Raw genomic sequence first — 17,190 nt, 5'->3', positions numbered from 1 at the left:
ATTTTTTGAAGGGTTTTTTGTGTCTCTATCTCCTTCAGTTCTGCTCTGATCTTAGTTATTTCTTGCCTTCTGCTAGCTTTCGAATGTGTTTGCTCTTGATTCTCTAGTTCTGTTAATTGTGATGTTAGGGTGTCAATTTTAGATCTTTCCTGCTTTCTCTTGTGGGCATTTAGTACTATAAATTTCCCTCTACACACTGCTTTAAATGTGTCCCAGAGATTCTGGTATGTTGTATCTTTGTTCTCACTGGTTTCAAAGAACATCTTTATTTCTGCCTTCATTTCGTTATGTACCCAGTAGTCATTCAGGAGCAGGTTGTTCAGTTTCCATGTAGTTGAGTGGTTTTGATTGAGTTTCTTAGTCCTGAGTTCTAGTTTGATTGCACTGTGGTCTGAGAGACAGTTTTTTTTTTTTTTTTTTTTTTTGAGACGGAGTCTCGTTCTGTCGCCCAGGCTGGAGTGCAGTGGCCAGATCTCTGCTCACTGCAAGCTCCGTCTCCCGAGTTCATGCCATTCTCCTGCCTTAGCCTCCCGAGTAGCTGGGACTACAGGCACCCGCCACCTCGCCCAGCTAGTTTTTTGTATTTTTTAGTAGAGACGGGGTTTCACCGTTTTAGCCAGGATGGTCTCGATCTCCTGACCTCGTGATCTGCCCGTCTCGCCCTCCCAAAGTGCTAGGATTACAGGCTTGAGCCACCACGCCCGGCCTGAGAGACAGTTTGTTATAATTTCTGTTCTTTTACATTTGCTGAGGAGTACTTTTCTTCCAACTATGTGGTCAATTTTGAAATAAGTGCGATGTGGTGCCGAGAAGAATATATATTCTGTTGATTTGGGGTGGAGAGTTCTGTGGATGTCTATTAGGTCTGCTTGGTGCAGAGTTGAGTTCAATTCCTGGATATCCTTGTTAACTTTCTGTCTTGTTGATCTGTCTAATGTTGACAGTAGGGTGTTAACGTCTCCCATTATTATTGTGTGGGAGTCTAAGTCTCTTTGTAAGTCTCTAAGGACTTGCTTTATGAATCTGGGTGCTTCTGTATTGGGTGCATATATATTTAGGATAGTTAGCTCTTCTTATTGAATTGATCCCTTTACCATTATGTAATGGCCTTCTTTGTCTCCCTTGATCTTTGCTGGCTTAAAGTCTGTTTTATCAGAGACTAGAATTGCAACCCCTGCCTTTTTTTTTTCCATTTGCTTGGTAGATCTTCCTCCATCCCTTTATTTTGAGCCTACGTGTGTCTCTGCACGTGAGATGGGTCTCCTGAATATAGCACATTGATGGGTCTTGACTCTTTACCCAGTTTGCCAGCCTGTGTCTTTTAATTGAGGCATTTAGCTTATTTACATTTAAGGTTAATATTGTTATGTGTGAATTTGATCCTGTCACTATGATGCTAGCTGGTTATTTCGCCTGTTAATTGATGCAGTTTCTTTATAGCATCAATGGTGTTTACAATTAGGCATGTTTTTGCAGTAGCTGGTACCGTTTGTGCCTTTCCATGTTTAGTGCTTCCTTCAGGAGCTCTTGTAAGGCAGGCCTGGTGATGACAAAATCGCTCAGCATTTGCTTGTCTGTAAAGGATTTTATTTCTCCTTCACTTATGAAACTTAGTGTGGCTGGATATGAAAATTCTGGGTTGAAAATTCTTTATGAATGTTGAATATTGACCCCCAACTCTCTTCTGGCTTGTTGGGTTTCTGCCAAGAGATCCGCTGTTAGTCTGATGGGATTCCCTTTGGGGGTAACCCAACCTTTCTCTCTGGCTGCCCTTAACATTTTTTCCTTCATTTCAACTTTGGTGAATCTGACAATTATGTGTCTTGGAGTTGCTCTTCTCGAGGGGTATCTTTGTGGCATTCTCTGTATTTCCTGAATTTCAATGTTGGCCTGCCTTGCTAGGTTGGGGAAGTTCTCCTGGATAATATCCTGCAAGTGTTTTCCAAATTGGTTCCATTCTCCCCATCACTTTCAGGTACACCAATCAAACGTAGATTTTGTCTTTTCACAGAATCCCATATTTCTTGGGGGCTTTGTTCATTTCCTTTTTACTCTTTCTTCTCTAAACTTCTCTTCTCGCTTCATTTCATTTTTTTGATCTTCAATCACTGATACTTTTTCTTCCAGTTGATCGAGTCAGTTACTGAAGCTTGTGCATTTGTCATGTAGTTCTCGTGTCATGGTTTTCATCTCTATCAGGTCGTTTAAGGACTTCTCTGCATTGGTATTCTAGTTATCCATTCATCAAATCTTTTTTCAAGGTTTTTCATTTCTTTGCGCTGGGTTCATAGTTCCTCCTTTAGCTCTTAGAAGTTTGATCGACTGAAGCCGCCTTCTCTCAACTCATCAAAGTCATTTTCCATCCAGCTTTGTTCCATTGCTGGCGAGGAGCTGCATTCCTTTGGAGGGGGACAGACGCTCTGATTTTTTGAATTTTCAGCTTTTCTGCCCTGCTTTTTCCCCATCTTTGTGGTTTTATCTACCTTTGGTCTTTGATGATGGTGTCATACAGATGGGGTTTTGGTGTGGATGTCCTTTCTGTTTGTTAGTTTTCCTTCTAACAATCAGGACCCTCAGCTTCAGGTCTGTTGGAGTTTGCTTGAGGTCCACTCCAGACCCTTTTTGCCTGGGTATCAGCAGCAGAGGCTGCAGAAGAGAGAATATTGCTGAACAGCAAGTGTTGCTGTCTGATTGTTCCTCTGGAAGCTTCATCTCAGAGGTGTACCCAGCCATGTGAGGTGTGAGTTGTCAGTCTGCCCCTAGTGAAGGATGTCTCCCAGTTAGGCTACTCAGGGGTCAGGGACCCACTTGAGCAGGCTTGTCCATTCTCAGATCTCAACCTCTGTGCTGGGAGAATCACTACTCTCTTCGAAGCTGTCAGACAGGGACATTTACATCTGCAGAGGTTTCTGTTGTTTTTTGTTTAGCTATACCCTGTCCGCAGAAGTGGAGTCTACAGAGGCAGGCAGGCCTCCTTGAGCTGCGGTGGGCTCCACTCAGTTCAAGCTTCCCGCCACTTTATTTACCTGCCTAAGCCTTAGCAATGGTGGGCACCCCTCCCCCAGCCTTGCTGCTGCCTTGCAGTTAGATCTCAGACTGCTATGCTAGCAATGAGGGAGGCTCCGTGGGTGTGTGACCCTCCGAGCCAGGCACAGGATATAATCTCCTGGTGTGCCGTTTGCTAAGACCCTTGGTAAAGCTCAGTATTAGGGTGGGAGTGACCTGATTTTCCAGGTGATGTGTGTCACGGTTTCCCTTGGCTAGGAAAAGGAATTCCCTTCCCCCTTTTGCTTCCCGGGTGAGGCAATGCCTCGCCCTGCTTCAGCTCTCGTTCACTGGGCTGCACCCACTGTCCTGCACTGACTGTTGGACACACCCCATTGAGATGAACCTGGTACCTCAGTTGGAAATGCAGAAATCACCCGTCTTCTCTGTCACTCACACTGGGAGCTGGATGCTGGAGCTGCTCCTATTTGGCCATCTTGGTGCCCAATCCCCAGAAATCTTTTAAAGAAGGATCCTCCTTATTTCTGAACTGACCCTGGAAAATAAGTAACAAATGCCATTCTTGTTTCGTACTGATACCAATTTTCACAACCTTCTCTCAGATTTTTCTTTGACACTGAAACACAGATAAGCCATCTTTAATCTTTAGGCATTTTCCCTTTTAGTCTGTTCTGTTTATGTTTGTGCATATATATGTATGTGCATATGCATTTATTTAGTGGCTTGCCTATTTATTTATACCCTGCCTTATTCTGGAATGAATGAAAGGTGGCTTGTGAGAATATAGAAAATATACCAAAATTATAGTGGTTAATAATGGCAAGGAAAGAATAAATATGAGACATACATTGGAGTTTATAGTGATCACAGTATGTTTAACCTAATAAGTTACTTATTAGTTAATGACTGAGCTGTTAATTTGATTCTAAGGAGACATTTAAAAAAAAAAAAAAAAGTAAACCTGGTTAGGTACACAATTCACAGGGACCACAGGACATAGTCAAAGTAATTTCTCAGGAGATGCACAATTTATCTTGATGCTGAGACACAGCTGGAGTTTTTTTAAAAGTGAATATGGTACAATCCAATAAATAAACAATGCTCTCAAGACATTATATCTACAGATAAATCTATTTACTTTTTGAACCAAGAGGTTTTGAGGATATCAATTTATAGTAAAATTGTTAATATTGATAGTAATGTTTCAACATATTTTAGTGATACTTTTAATTATTATTCATGTATCTAATGTAAATTAAATGCCTAATATATACAGATCAAGGAAGGCCCAAATATTCCAGACTTACGAGGGGTTTTGAGTTAGGACAAGTTTCTTTATTCCTGGATTAATTGTTATCAGTTGTGTCAAATATATCTGAAAGGTCAAGTGAGAGAAGAGCTGAGAATTAACCATTAGATTTAGCAGTGTGGATGTCACTGTTATACTGATTTTTTAAAAAAATGGAAGAAAAGCTTGCCTGAAGAGAGGTTAAGAGAAAATGGGAGGAAATGAATCTGAAGTGGTAAATATCAACAACCTTGAAGGAAGTTACATTATAGAGGGGGGCAGAAAGGTGGAGTTATAGCTGGTCAGGGATGGGACCAGGAGAAAAGAAACTGTAATACTGGAGGAATTTCAGCCGATTTTTATGCTGATAGGAATTTTTGGTGGAGACAATTGATCAAGGAGGAATTTCTGGATGATGTCCTTGAGTAAGAAAGAGGGATGGGCTCTAGTGAAAGCATTGGCCTTAGTGGGGTACAATCACTCTGTCTATGATACAGAGTAGAGAAGAGAAGGGACTTGTAGGCAATAGTTGCGGTGAAATAGGAAACTGAGTCATCAGCTGAGAGTAGGGATGGGGAACAGATGTTGCATATTTGAGGAGACAGGAGAAGGTATTTAATTGTCATCTAAGGAAATATAGTATGATTGCCAGGTTCCCTTGAGGACACAATTCAAATTAATTCTCATAAATTTCAAGTGGGACTAGTCAGCATTCTTTTGTGCCTTTCTCCAGCCATATCAGCTGTCTGGTAGGGTGTTGTGTCACAAAAGGAGTTGACTTTAACCAATATTGGGATTTTTATGTATGTATTTGTTATTTTTAAAGTTATTATCTTTAAAAAAGTTCAGAACTGATGTATTGCACACTGTGCTTTGAATGACATCAACTTATTTATTCATTCAGTAACTGTTAGTGTGCGACTCCGTGGTTCCTGCTCTCAGGGAGTTCACACCTAGTCCATGTGAATTAATGTTTGTAGAAGGAAAGGCAGCAAGCCTAGATGACATAGGTTTGGCATGCAGAAGGCAGGGACTATCCACTGCCTGGATTGAGTAACTGTTTTGAAAATGTTATGCATAAGTATAAAGATATTATATGACACACCCCGATTTACAATATTTTAAGTCAAAAGATTTCAAACTTTTATCTGAGACCCCTTTCGTACTCTTAAAAAAATTTTAAGGGCCCACAGAGTTTTTATTTATATAGGTTGTATCTATTGATATTGAAATATTAGAAATTAAAATCAATACATTTAAAAATGATTTTAACTTAAAAATAATTAAACCCATTATACAATATTTATGTTCTTATAAACAGCATACTTCTTATGAAATATAGCTTTATTTCTCAAACAAAAAATGTTCAGAATCAAAAGTAGCATTGTTGTTCTTTTTCTACAAATCTCTGATTTAGTAGATGCAACTGGATCTCGTCTCTGCTTCGGCATTTAATCTGTTGTAATAGCATGCATCACATAGCCTCTGGGAAACTCCACTGTACACTTGGGAGATAATAAGAGCAAGCAAGGCAAAAAGCAGTTTAGTATTATTATAAATATAATTGTGACCTTATGTACTCTTCAAAGGGTCTTGGGGGCTCCAGTAGTCTCTGGAGAACTTTGATAACAACTACTCTCAGTAATAGCTAACTAAAAGGTGAAACAAACATGGACATTAGCTATAACAGTTGCCTATGGGCATTGCACACACACACACACAAAAAAACTTGGCCAACAATTTAATTAGAATAAAAAAGCATTGATTGATAATTTTTAAGTTGTGTTTTTTTGTTGTTTTTATTTTGCCTTTTATTTAACCAGTGTGTTTTTTTAAGACAAAGAACTGGTGAAATTTAAGGAATCTGAAATTCAACTATTTTTTAATTCTTCGCTGTTCAATCCTGGAAGCTGAGGTTCAAAGAAATAATAATCTATGTCTCAATGATAGTTAAGGATAGCTACATGTTGTAAAATAAAAAATGGAAATCCATTAAATTGAGTCGTCAAAACAATTACGTGCAATTAGTTTAAAAATTGAGTATTTCAAATAATGTAAGTTAGCATCCAGATTCGATCATTTTGAAACTATCCTTTTTGAAATAATTCTAATTTTTTGTCAAACCATGCTATTTATACACTACTAGTTATCCACTGGTGGCTGCTTGCAGATGAGGCATAAGGTCTGGAAGGGATTAAGAAGTTGTTCTTGTTCTTGGATTTTCTTTGTAATTTCAAATCGTTATAAGTCATGGTGACACTGTGGTATATTAGATACTTGCTTAAAGAACATCAAAGACAAAAAGGAAAGAAAAGAATGGAAAGCCATTATAGAGTTTAGAGTTTTCTAAAATCCATTTTCCTTATTAACCATAGTAATAAATACTCCTTTGACAACAAATGTTATTTAATGGGCAATACTTGGAGCTGCTGCAAATCTTCACTATCAATTGTACACTTTAATTAAAAACTAAGAAACAGCATAAATCCCCATGCATCTTTAAAAGAAATGCAAATTCAATGTTATCATTTAATGCTATAAACAGCTGAGATATATATATATCAATTTATATCAATTCATATCAATTTATATCAATTCATATCAATTTATATATCAAATATATCAATTTAGTGGAGATATATATTTGTTTATTCATTTCACATTTCAGGAGTATGCCTAGAGGGAGGAAAGATATTATCTGCTCTGTCAAACAGAATAGATATTTATTATTCGGCATATTTTCATAGTGGAGGAAATATACAACCATAAACCTAGCTAGAAATTTAAAACTTATAAACAGAAATTTGAGAAAAGAAAAGACAAACATGTCTTCAGTATCTTTTGCTCCCCACTTTTTAAGATAGGCAGTTCTCATTTTGAAGCCCGTGCTACTCACACGCTACTGGTTATCCAGGGGCAGCTTGCTTAGAGATGAAGCATAATGTCCCCACATGAGACGAAAAGGGAATAGTCAACAGTAATAATCAACCTTGTTGAGCCTTGAGCTCCTTGTCTATTACATTTGTTTCTTCCAGTGTGCATCAGAGTAATATATCTCATTAAATGTCACCTTTGCTAAGATTATAGGCTTTCCCTAAAGTTAAAGGTAAAAGTTTTATATAAGCGAAACATTTAGTAGAGCCTTAGAAATGCCTTGTAGAACAAACAACATTCATTCAACAAATATCTGAGCACCTAGGACTGTGATTCTCAATTCTGGCTGCACATTAACACCACAAGGGAAGCTGGCATTTTAAAACACCAATGCCCTGGCTGCATCCCACATCAATTAAAGCAGTGTCTCTAGGGTAAGAATCAGCAAGCAGAACTGGTTTTAACTCCCCAATTCTAATGTGCTAGAAACAGCTGTACTCACTGAAGATGAGTAAAACATGGTACTTATCCAGGAAACTTGAAGACTACTGTAAAAGACAAGTATACCTGTAGAAAATTGCACTATAATATAATATGAGATATAGAATATATATTTTCTAGCTATTACAGACTATGTTCTGGGACCTATACATGCATGCTGTTATTTCTAATCTATAAAATCTTGTTAATTTGTTATTATTATCATGTTACAGATGTTGAAATTAGACTTCTAAGAGATTAGTAAATTGACCAAGTTTACATGCTAGTAAATGGTACAATGGCTGTTCAGCCTGCATCTTTCTGAGTCCAAAGCTTGAACCCTTTACACTAAGGCACACTGTCTCTGGGGAGGTTCTCAGAGGTAGTAACATTCGAGTTGAGTCTCTAGGAATGAGTAGACTTGGGTACATAGGCAATGAGATAAGGGCATTCCATGTTGTGCCAAATACAAGGAGGCATGAAGGAGCACGGCTTGTTGAAACACTACATATCATTCCACATAGCCATCTAGAGTGGTCACTGATTATGTTTCATGAATGATGCACTGTGAAACTGTGAAAGTAATCAAAGATTATATGATAGATGTTAAATATTTTTATTTAAACACCAAAAGATTAAGGAGGTGTAAATTAAATTCACAGTAACTTGGAGTAGATGTCCATTATTTTGTCTGTTCAGCAACTTCTGGAAACATTACTCTGCCATTTTGGGGATATGCCTTACTCTCTTCCCAATCATGTGGTTACATGATTCTTACATGCTCTTATCTGTCATTTCCTGACTCTAAACCACTGATCTCCCTTTATTGGCTCAGGAGAGCAGCCACAGCAATAAGTGTTTCCCCAGTTTCTGACCTAAAAATGAGGAAGAAAGTTGGTGCCTGTCTTCAGACAGATGATGTAAGATGTGAAGCCTGGGAGCTACTGACAACTACCTTGCTGCTGCATGTTCACAGAAAAGAGAAATGGGAACTCAGACAGAGAGTCTGTGATTCTGACTGTCCCATAGGTCCAGCTATATGCCTAATTGTATTAGGATGGCCAACATTATTAGGATGGTTAATAGTAGCATATAACCTCCAAATCACAGCAGTTTAAATAATACAGGTTTATTTCTTGTACTTGTTTGTATCTATAAGGGATCAGTTGAGGACTGGATCATCGCGATCATGTAGGGACCCTGATGTGCGGAGCAGACCTTCTTCCATGTTGTTGCTCCCATGTCAGAGGGAAATGAACGCGCTCTGAAGGGTCTCTCACCAATAATTAAATGCTCTGGTCCAGAAATGCCACTTACCACTTCCATTCATAAATCATTAACCAGGAGTGGTTGGTTAAATTGCCCTACCTAACCATATGGTGGGGGTATGAAGTACAAACCATATGGCTACACTGGGGGACAACAAGGAAATAGTTGATCAAAAAGCACTACTGACTAGCACAGTAACATACCCACAGATATTTTTTTGAATCCTTCATATTCCATGAGAAGTGCTATTATCTTTCCAATAATTTCCTTTAATTTAAATTTAATACATTAGTTTTTACTTTCATGAAGTTAATACATTTCTATAAAGTATGTGGTGCTAAAAGACTTAAGGAAAAAATAGGAGTCCTCCCCACTGCTCTCTGTCCTGGCTCAAAAACACAATCACTTCCCATGCTTTAAGGAGCTTCAGCCTCTGCTATGTCAATTACTGCTTCATTAGCTGCCTTCATTCTGCCCAAAATATGTTGACCATTCTTATGTACAATACTCTCATGGGCTAGGAGTTTTCTTTTAATATGGATATGCCTAGAAACAAATGTGATATATTCGGTGTTTCCTCTTCCCTCCTTACATAATCTGAGTGTTTATCCCTTTAAATATGTACATTTACTGTTGTTTTGATGGGGTTTCAGGAGGAAACAAATATGCCACCTATATTTACATCTTCCACCCCCTATATCCAAGTTCTAATTGGGTTTCACTCCGCTGACATTAAAGGAGTCCCAGAAAATGTGAAGTTCTTTAAATCTCTGGTCTTCAAACTGCACTAATAACATAGAGTTGCAAACAGTGCAGAGACATGTGGAATGAAATTTATTTGAAAGTGAATATTGCAAACACAAAATTATTTCCAGGAAGCGTGGCATATTTTCATGTGACATTATCAAAGTCAACCTTGAATTTACAGGTAGAAATTACATTTGGAGAATCTATGAAGTATTCTGAAATTACACTTACAGTAGTCCCCACTTATACATGGTTTTATTTTCTGTGGTTTCAGTGTAGTCTGAAAATAGGTGGGTGCAATTCAATAATATATTTTGAGGAAGAGAGAGAGACCACATTCACATAACTTGTATTATAATATATTGTTATAATTGTTCTATTTTATGATTGTTAATCTCTTACTCTGCTTAATTACGATAAACTAAACTTTATCATAGGTATATATGTATAAGAAAAAAAGTATATATAGGGCTGGTACTATCTGAGTTTTTAGACATTCACTGGGGATCTTGGAATGTATCCCCCTTGGAATAGAGGGGACTACTATATTTGTATTTTAGCATTTCCAGGATCCTTTCTACCTAGCTCAAGAATTACAATACAAAAGCTAACCTAGCATTGGGACTCAACAGAGAGAAATAAAAGTTTTAGTCTTGTCAGCTCATTGATTTTATGACACTGACTTATTTTTCTCCAGGCTTTAGAAATCTTTGCAACTCTTATCCCTCTTTTTCTCTGTTTTGTTTTGAGAATCCTCTGGGGATCTCTTATAGATTTTTTTCCCAATAAAGGTTAGGAGCCTCTTAGGGGTCTTTCAAGAGCACATAAGAATGACAGAGTATAGGACAGAGTTTGTTCTCAGAATAATATACACTATTGTATGCACAGAAACCATTATTTAGATTATTATAGGTATATGTGAATATTCCACAGATGATAATTAAAATAAATATTATCCTTTTATTATAGTCACTATGATGCAGACAGAAAAAAAACTGTGATTGACTGTTTTCTCAATTCTCAGAGAAAATTTTAGCACTAGGAATATATTTTTATATCTTAGGAGCTTTCTTGTGTTGATATTTTATGTCTTGCTTTTCTGTTTCCATTAGGAGTATTGTATTAACACTTGACTCAAAGGTACTGAAATGTAAATATCTATTGCATTTGGAGTACTTCTAGCTTAACCAAAATTTTCAACATCCTGCAGTAGGATGAAATGCACTGCAACGAATTATATGCACACCTACAACTTCACTTAAAACATTTATTAAAGTGTTGAGACACTAATCTCCTTTAGAAGTTAAAATAAAATGAACTTAGATGACAAGAATTTATTCTGTCATTAGACAAATCCTCGTGCCCCTTTGTCCCATAACGCTTTTGTTAGGTGCTATTACCCTAGTACTTCATACTGAGTTTAGGAGATTTCTTAAGAGTGATACTGAAAAGAAAGAAAAGAGAACTACTTTTATGTCAGATAAATAAGGCCGAGACATTACACAGGCATTATACATTTTAGAGTAAGGAAACTGTATTTTAAGAAAGATAAATCTAGATGGCAATCTAACCCCACATGTATTTCTTGTCTTACAAAATCTCCATTTATTTGTATGAGTAGAAAACAGTTTCATGTGTGGTATGTTAGGTCCTCCAATAATCATCTCCAAAGAAATAAGTCCCATATAATTGCAAAACTACAGCAAACTAAAATGATTTTCCTTTTAAATGAAGACTTTTAATGTGGGATAAAAGGAAAAACAAAAATTGCATCAATTACCCATTCCTTTCATTTTACACCCTGGCATACAAAATAAAATATGCTTATTGTTGGCTGGTATGGAGGGGTTCTCTTTTAGTATATTTTTTGGTGATGGGTATGACCTGCCTTCTCTTGGACCAATCACTACAACTTGTTTTCTGTAATTTATCTGCTGGGTAAATTATAAGGGTTCAAGCTGGAGCTCACAATATTAGTTAATTAGCAGGTGAGCATCACAGTGGCCCATACTTTTCAGGAGCTCCAATGTCCACCAGGTGTAGGTCTCTTTTTCACTGTTCCGTTTTCCCAAATCTGCTAAGTCATTATTAGTTTTTTTTTTTCCTCATCAACTTGTTTATTATTTTGATTTTTGGGGGGAAGTAGAAAATTAATTAACACTGGGCTCTATTGCTTTAATCTACTTAGTGTAATAAAATTTGATGAATGTAAATTAGTAAATTTTCTGGCCATGTTTTCATGACTAGCTCAAATTATCCCTGTTTTTAAAATGTATTCAATAAATAGTTATTGAGGCTTATTGTGTGCCAGGTGCTTTTCCAAGTGGTGGGCATACAACTCTGAACAAAAACAGACCATGTCACTATTCCAGTGGAGGTGCATTTAGGTGGGGGAGACAAACAGATAAGCATGTATGTCAAGAGGTGATAAATGCCAAGAATAAAAAAATAGAGCAAAGCAATGAGATCAGATAATGAATGATGCAGTGTGTGCTAATTTGAATAAGGTCACCTAGGAAGTCCTCTTTGATAACTTGTCATTTGAGCCAAAACTTAAAAGAATTGAAGAAGAAAGCCATACAGGTATCTTGAGGGAAAATGCTTCTGACAGAAACTACAAGTGGAAAGGCTCTGAGGCAGGTGTGTAATTGTCCTAGTGAAGGTTCAGCAAAGAACTCAATGTGGCTGAAGGGGAGTTAGAAAAGGTAGCGTGATAGATGCAGACAAGGGGAATGGGAGGTGGTAAGATAACAGATCTAACCATGGAGGCCATGACAAAATTAATGTATGCAAATCAGTAGCTCTCTTATACACCAAGAGCAACCAAGCAGAGAATCAAATCAAGAACTCAACCCCTTTTACAGTAGCTGCAAAAAAAAAAAAAAAAAAATGCTTAGAAAATAAATGCAATAAATAATAATAAATAAAAATAAAATAGATAACTAAAGAGGCAAAAGACCTGTATAAGGAAAAGTACAGAGCACTGTTGAAAGAAATCATAGATGACACAAACAAGTGGAAACACATCCCATGCTCATGGATGGGAAGAGTCAATATTGTGAAAATAACCATACTCCCAAAAGCAATCAACAAATTCAATGCAACTCCCATCAAAATACTACCATCATTCTTCACAGAACCAAAAAAAAAACAATCCTAAAATTCGTATGGAACCAAAAAGAGCCCACATAACCAAAGAAAGACTAAACAAAAAGAAGAAATCTGCAGGTATCACATTACCTGATTTCAAACTATACTATAAGGCCATAGTCACCAAAACCGCATGGTACTGGTATAAAAATAGGCACATAGACCAATGGAACAGAATAGAAACTCCAGAAATAAAGCCATATACTTACAGCCAACTGCTCTTTGATGAAGCAAACAAAAGCATAAAGTGGGGGAAGGACACTCTTTTCAACAAATGGTGCTGGGATAATTGGCAAGCCACATGTAGGAGAATGAAACTGGATCCTCATGTCTCACCTTATACAAAAATCAATTCAAGATATATCAAGAACTTAAATCTGAAACTATAAAAATTCTAGAAGATAACTTTGAAAAAATCCTTCTAGACATTGGCTTGGGCAAGGCTTTCATGACCAAGAACCCAAAAGCAAATGCAATAAAAACAAAGCTAAATTGCTAGGATTTAATTACACGAAAGAGTTTCTGCACAGGAAAAGGAACAGTCAGCACAGTAAAAAGATAGCCCACAGAGTGGGACAAAATCTTCACAATCTATACATCTGACATACACATCAGACTAATATCCAGAATCTACAACAAACTCAAACAAATTAGCAAGAAAAAAAATTCCATAAAAAAGTGGGCTAAGGGCACTAACAGTCAATTCTCAAAATAAAATATACAAATGCCCAACAAACATATGGAAAAATGCTCAACATCAGTAATGATTAGGGAAATGCAGATCAAAACCACAATGTGACACCACTTTACTCCTGCAAAAATGGCCATAATCAAAAAAATCAAAAAACAGTAGATGTTGGTGTGGATGCAGTGAACAGAAAACACTTCTACACTGCTGGCAGAAATGTAAACTAGTGCAACCACTATGGAAAACATTGTGGAGATTTCTTAAAGAACTAAAAGTAGAACTACCATTTGATCCAGCGATACCACTACTGGGTATCTATCCAGAGGAATAGAAGTCATTATACAAGAAATATACTTGCACATGCATGTTTACAGCACCACAATTCACAATTGCAAAAGGGTGAAACCAACCCAAAGCCCATCAATCAATGAGTGGATAAAGAAACTATGGCATATATAGATGATGGAATACTACTCAGCCAGTAAAAAAATGAATTAATGGCATTCACAGCAACCTGGATGAGAATTGGAGACTAATATTCTAACTGAAGTAACTCAGGAGTGGAAAACCAAATATTGCATGTTCTCATGCATAACTGGGAGCTAAGCTATGAGGATGCAATGGCATAAGAATGACACGATGGACTTTGGGACTTAGGGGGCAAGGGTGGGAAGGGGGTGAGTGGTAGAAGACTACATATTGAGTGTAGTGTATACCCCTTGGGTGATGGGTACACCAAAATCTCATGCAATCACCACTAAAGAACTTTTTCATGTAACCAAACACCACCTGTTTCCCCAATAACCTGTGGAAATTTTTTTAAAAATAAAAAATTAAAAGTAAAATAAATTTTAGGAAACTGGGAATAAAAATAAGAAAAAGTTCATAGATTATCCAGGTAACCATGTCACCAGACACAGACTTTTAAACAATCATGCCAAATATATTTATTAAAATAGAGAACAGTTTAAGAACTCTCGCAGAGGATTGCAAATAGTAAAGATAAAAATGAAATTCTATAACTATAAAAATCATTATTTGAAATTCAGAATTAAATCAATGTGATTAACAACAGATTCACTGGAGAGAGAAATACCAAACTAAATGATAGGTCAAAAGAAATAAAGAAATTATCAGTCTGAAGCATAGTGAGACCAAAGAATGAAATATACAAAAAGAAAAACTGTAAGGGCATAAGAAATATATTGAATAGAACCCCAGAAAGAATTTAGGTACTATTTGAAAAATTGATGGTTGGAAATTTTCTAAATATGATCAAGAACAGAAAACTACAAATTAAAGAAGCCCTACAAACTCTGGCAGAGTAAATTAAAAGAAAGCTACACATAGAGGTATAATAATAAAACCTCAAAAAAATGAAAAAGATAAAAAACACTCAAAGCAGCCGAATGGAAAAGGACATATTACCTCTAAAGGACAACAATAGAACTGACAGCTGCTTTCTCAAAACCAACAACGAAAGCCAATTGACTCCTTGAATTGCTGAGAGAAAATAACTACTGAGTTCAAATTTTATACCCAATTAAAATAAAGTTCAAAAATGAATGGTGGCATAAATAGGTATTGGACAAAGAAAAACAGAGAAGCTGTCCACATCAGACACTCCTGCTAGATTCTTGGAAGACTGATATAGGTAGGTACATATGAGCTAAAATTGACCATATAACCAAAAGTTGTATCTTTTAACACTTTAAGTACATATAGAATTAAAATAAACCACAATAAATAGAAAGAGCAAATGAAGGAATTCTAAGGCTTCTACCTTATTTGGGAAGAGACAGAAGTATCAATATATGTTAGACTTCAATAAGTCAAGGATACATTTTATAACCTTAAAGATCACAGGTAAAAGATTAGTATAACTTCTAAGACAATGAATAAAGGATAGTAACAATTGCTACGAGAAGGGTAAGAAAAGGAAAATAATTATTTAGATGTAACCAATTGAAAGCAAAAAGTAAGATAATAGATTTAAAATGTCATGTAATATAATTGAATGTAAATTAAAGGACAGATATTTTCATAAAGAATAAAAAAACCAAGTCTAATGATACACTGGTTAGAAGAGATACTGAATAGATCAGCATATTAGAAAGATTGAAAGTAAAACCATGGAAAAGGAATAGCATGCAAATATTATCCAAATAAAGTTACTTTAGTTATATTCATACTAGACCAAATGTACTTAAAGGCAAAAAACATTAGTAATAACTTATAACTCTGTAATACTAAAAGGTTTAGTTCACCAGAAAGACACAAATGTTCTAAATTTGAATGTATTTAATAAGGTAATCTCATGATATATAAAACAAAGAAATACAGGAAAAACAACTTTGTAATCAGAGTGGGATATTTTAATAAGCCTCTCTCAGTACCAGACAGAACAAATAGTTTACAAATCAGTAAAGTTATAGATTTGAACAAAATAATTTAGAAAAATTGACATTATAAAACACTGGTACTGACAACTATAGTAAGCATAGAAAATTTACCAAAATTGTCCATAAGCTGGGTCATGAAGTCTCAACAAATTTCAAAGAATTAAAAACAGAAGAAAGGTTCTGTGATCATTGTGGAATTAGGCTGGAAGCCAATCACATAGAGATAACTAGAAACTCACCATATGTCTGGAAATTTAAAAATAATTCACTTATAAATAATTCATGGATCTGGGATGAAATCGTAATGGTTATTAGAAAATATGTTGAACTAAATTGTAACAAAAATAAACACCAGTCAGGTGCTATGGCTCATGCCTGTGATTCCAGCACTTTAAAAGGCCAAAGCTGGCAGATAACCAAGGTCAGGAGTTCGAGACCAGCCTGACCAACATGGTGAAACCCTGTCTCTACTAAAAATACAAAAATTAGCCAGGCGTGGTGGCACACACCTCTAATTCCAGCTACTCAGGAGGCTAAGGCAGGAGAATCGCTTGCACCCAGGAGGCAGAGGCTGCAGTGAACTGAGAACTTGCCACTACACTCCAGCCTGGGCAACAGAGCAAGACTCCATCTCAAAAACTAAAAATAAATACATAAATAAACAAACATCAAACCTTGTGGATGAAACACAGCAATGATTACAAGGACAATCATTAGAAAAAAAGCAAGACTACAAATCAATGATCTAACAGTCTAGAGAAAGATTGGAAGATAATGATAGCTGCCTAAATCCAACTCTCCTCTCATATCCTCTCCCCAGATCATAAGATCAATGGGTGCAAATAAAACCTCACAAGAGCCACACTTTTAGCATTAACCAGGAGGCAGAGACTACCATGAACTTTGTATTTCCTGTAGCTAGAGAAATGAAAAACTTCCAACAGAGCTTGCATTATTGCTACAAACCCATGGGTGTGTGAAGTGAGGAAAGGAGACCTAGGGGTCTGAAAGTAAAAGAGGAGAGAGGGACAGAGGACATGGATGAGGCATAAACAAAATCACCCTTACAATGAGAAAGTCCAACACTAAGGGTGAAATACTCAACAGAGATCTGGGACTTAGTAATTCACAACACCAACTATAGGGAAGGAGTTTGGAAGTGACCAAAGGTGACAGCCTCAGAGAAACATTACATATGGGGAAATTAGATAACTACATAAATTGTGGCAGGCAGGGGAAGAAGGAAAGAAGAGGGGGAAATTAAGACAATATTGTCCACATGAGCC

The 17,190-nt window shown here is 36.5% G+C and overlaps 1 long non-coding RNA gene across 1 annotated transcript in view; it reads right to left on the bottom strand.

The window, feature by feature from the left end:
- Positions 1-753: 753 nt before the first annotated feature.
- The window catches only part of LOC126941000 (uncharacterized), a 34,170-nt gene continuing 17,733 nt past the window's right edge, over positions 754-17,190 (bottom strand). Inside the window, exon 3 of the long non-coding RNA XR_007721042.1 lies at positions 754-3,541. This is a non-coding gene — a long non-coding RNA (uncharacterized LOC126941000). The remainder of the gene's footprint in view (positions 3,542-17,190) is intronic.

The sequence above is a fragment of the Macaca thibetana genome, chromosome 18 (genome assembly GCF_024542745.1).
Source record: "Macaca thibetana thibetana isolate TM-01 chromosome 18, ASM2454274v1, whole genome shotgun sequence".
Classification (NCBI taxonomy): Eukaryota; Metazoa; Chordata; class Mammalia; order Primates; family Cercopithecidae; genus Macaca; species Macaca thibetana.
Note: the sequence above shows the minus strand (reverse complement) of the source record. Positions and strands in the feature narration are given on the sequence as shown.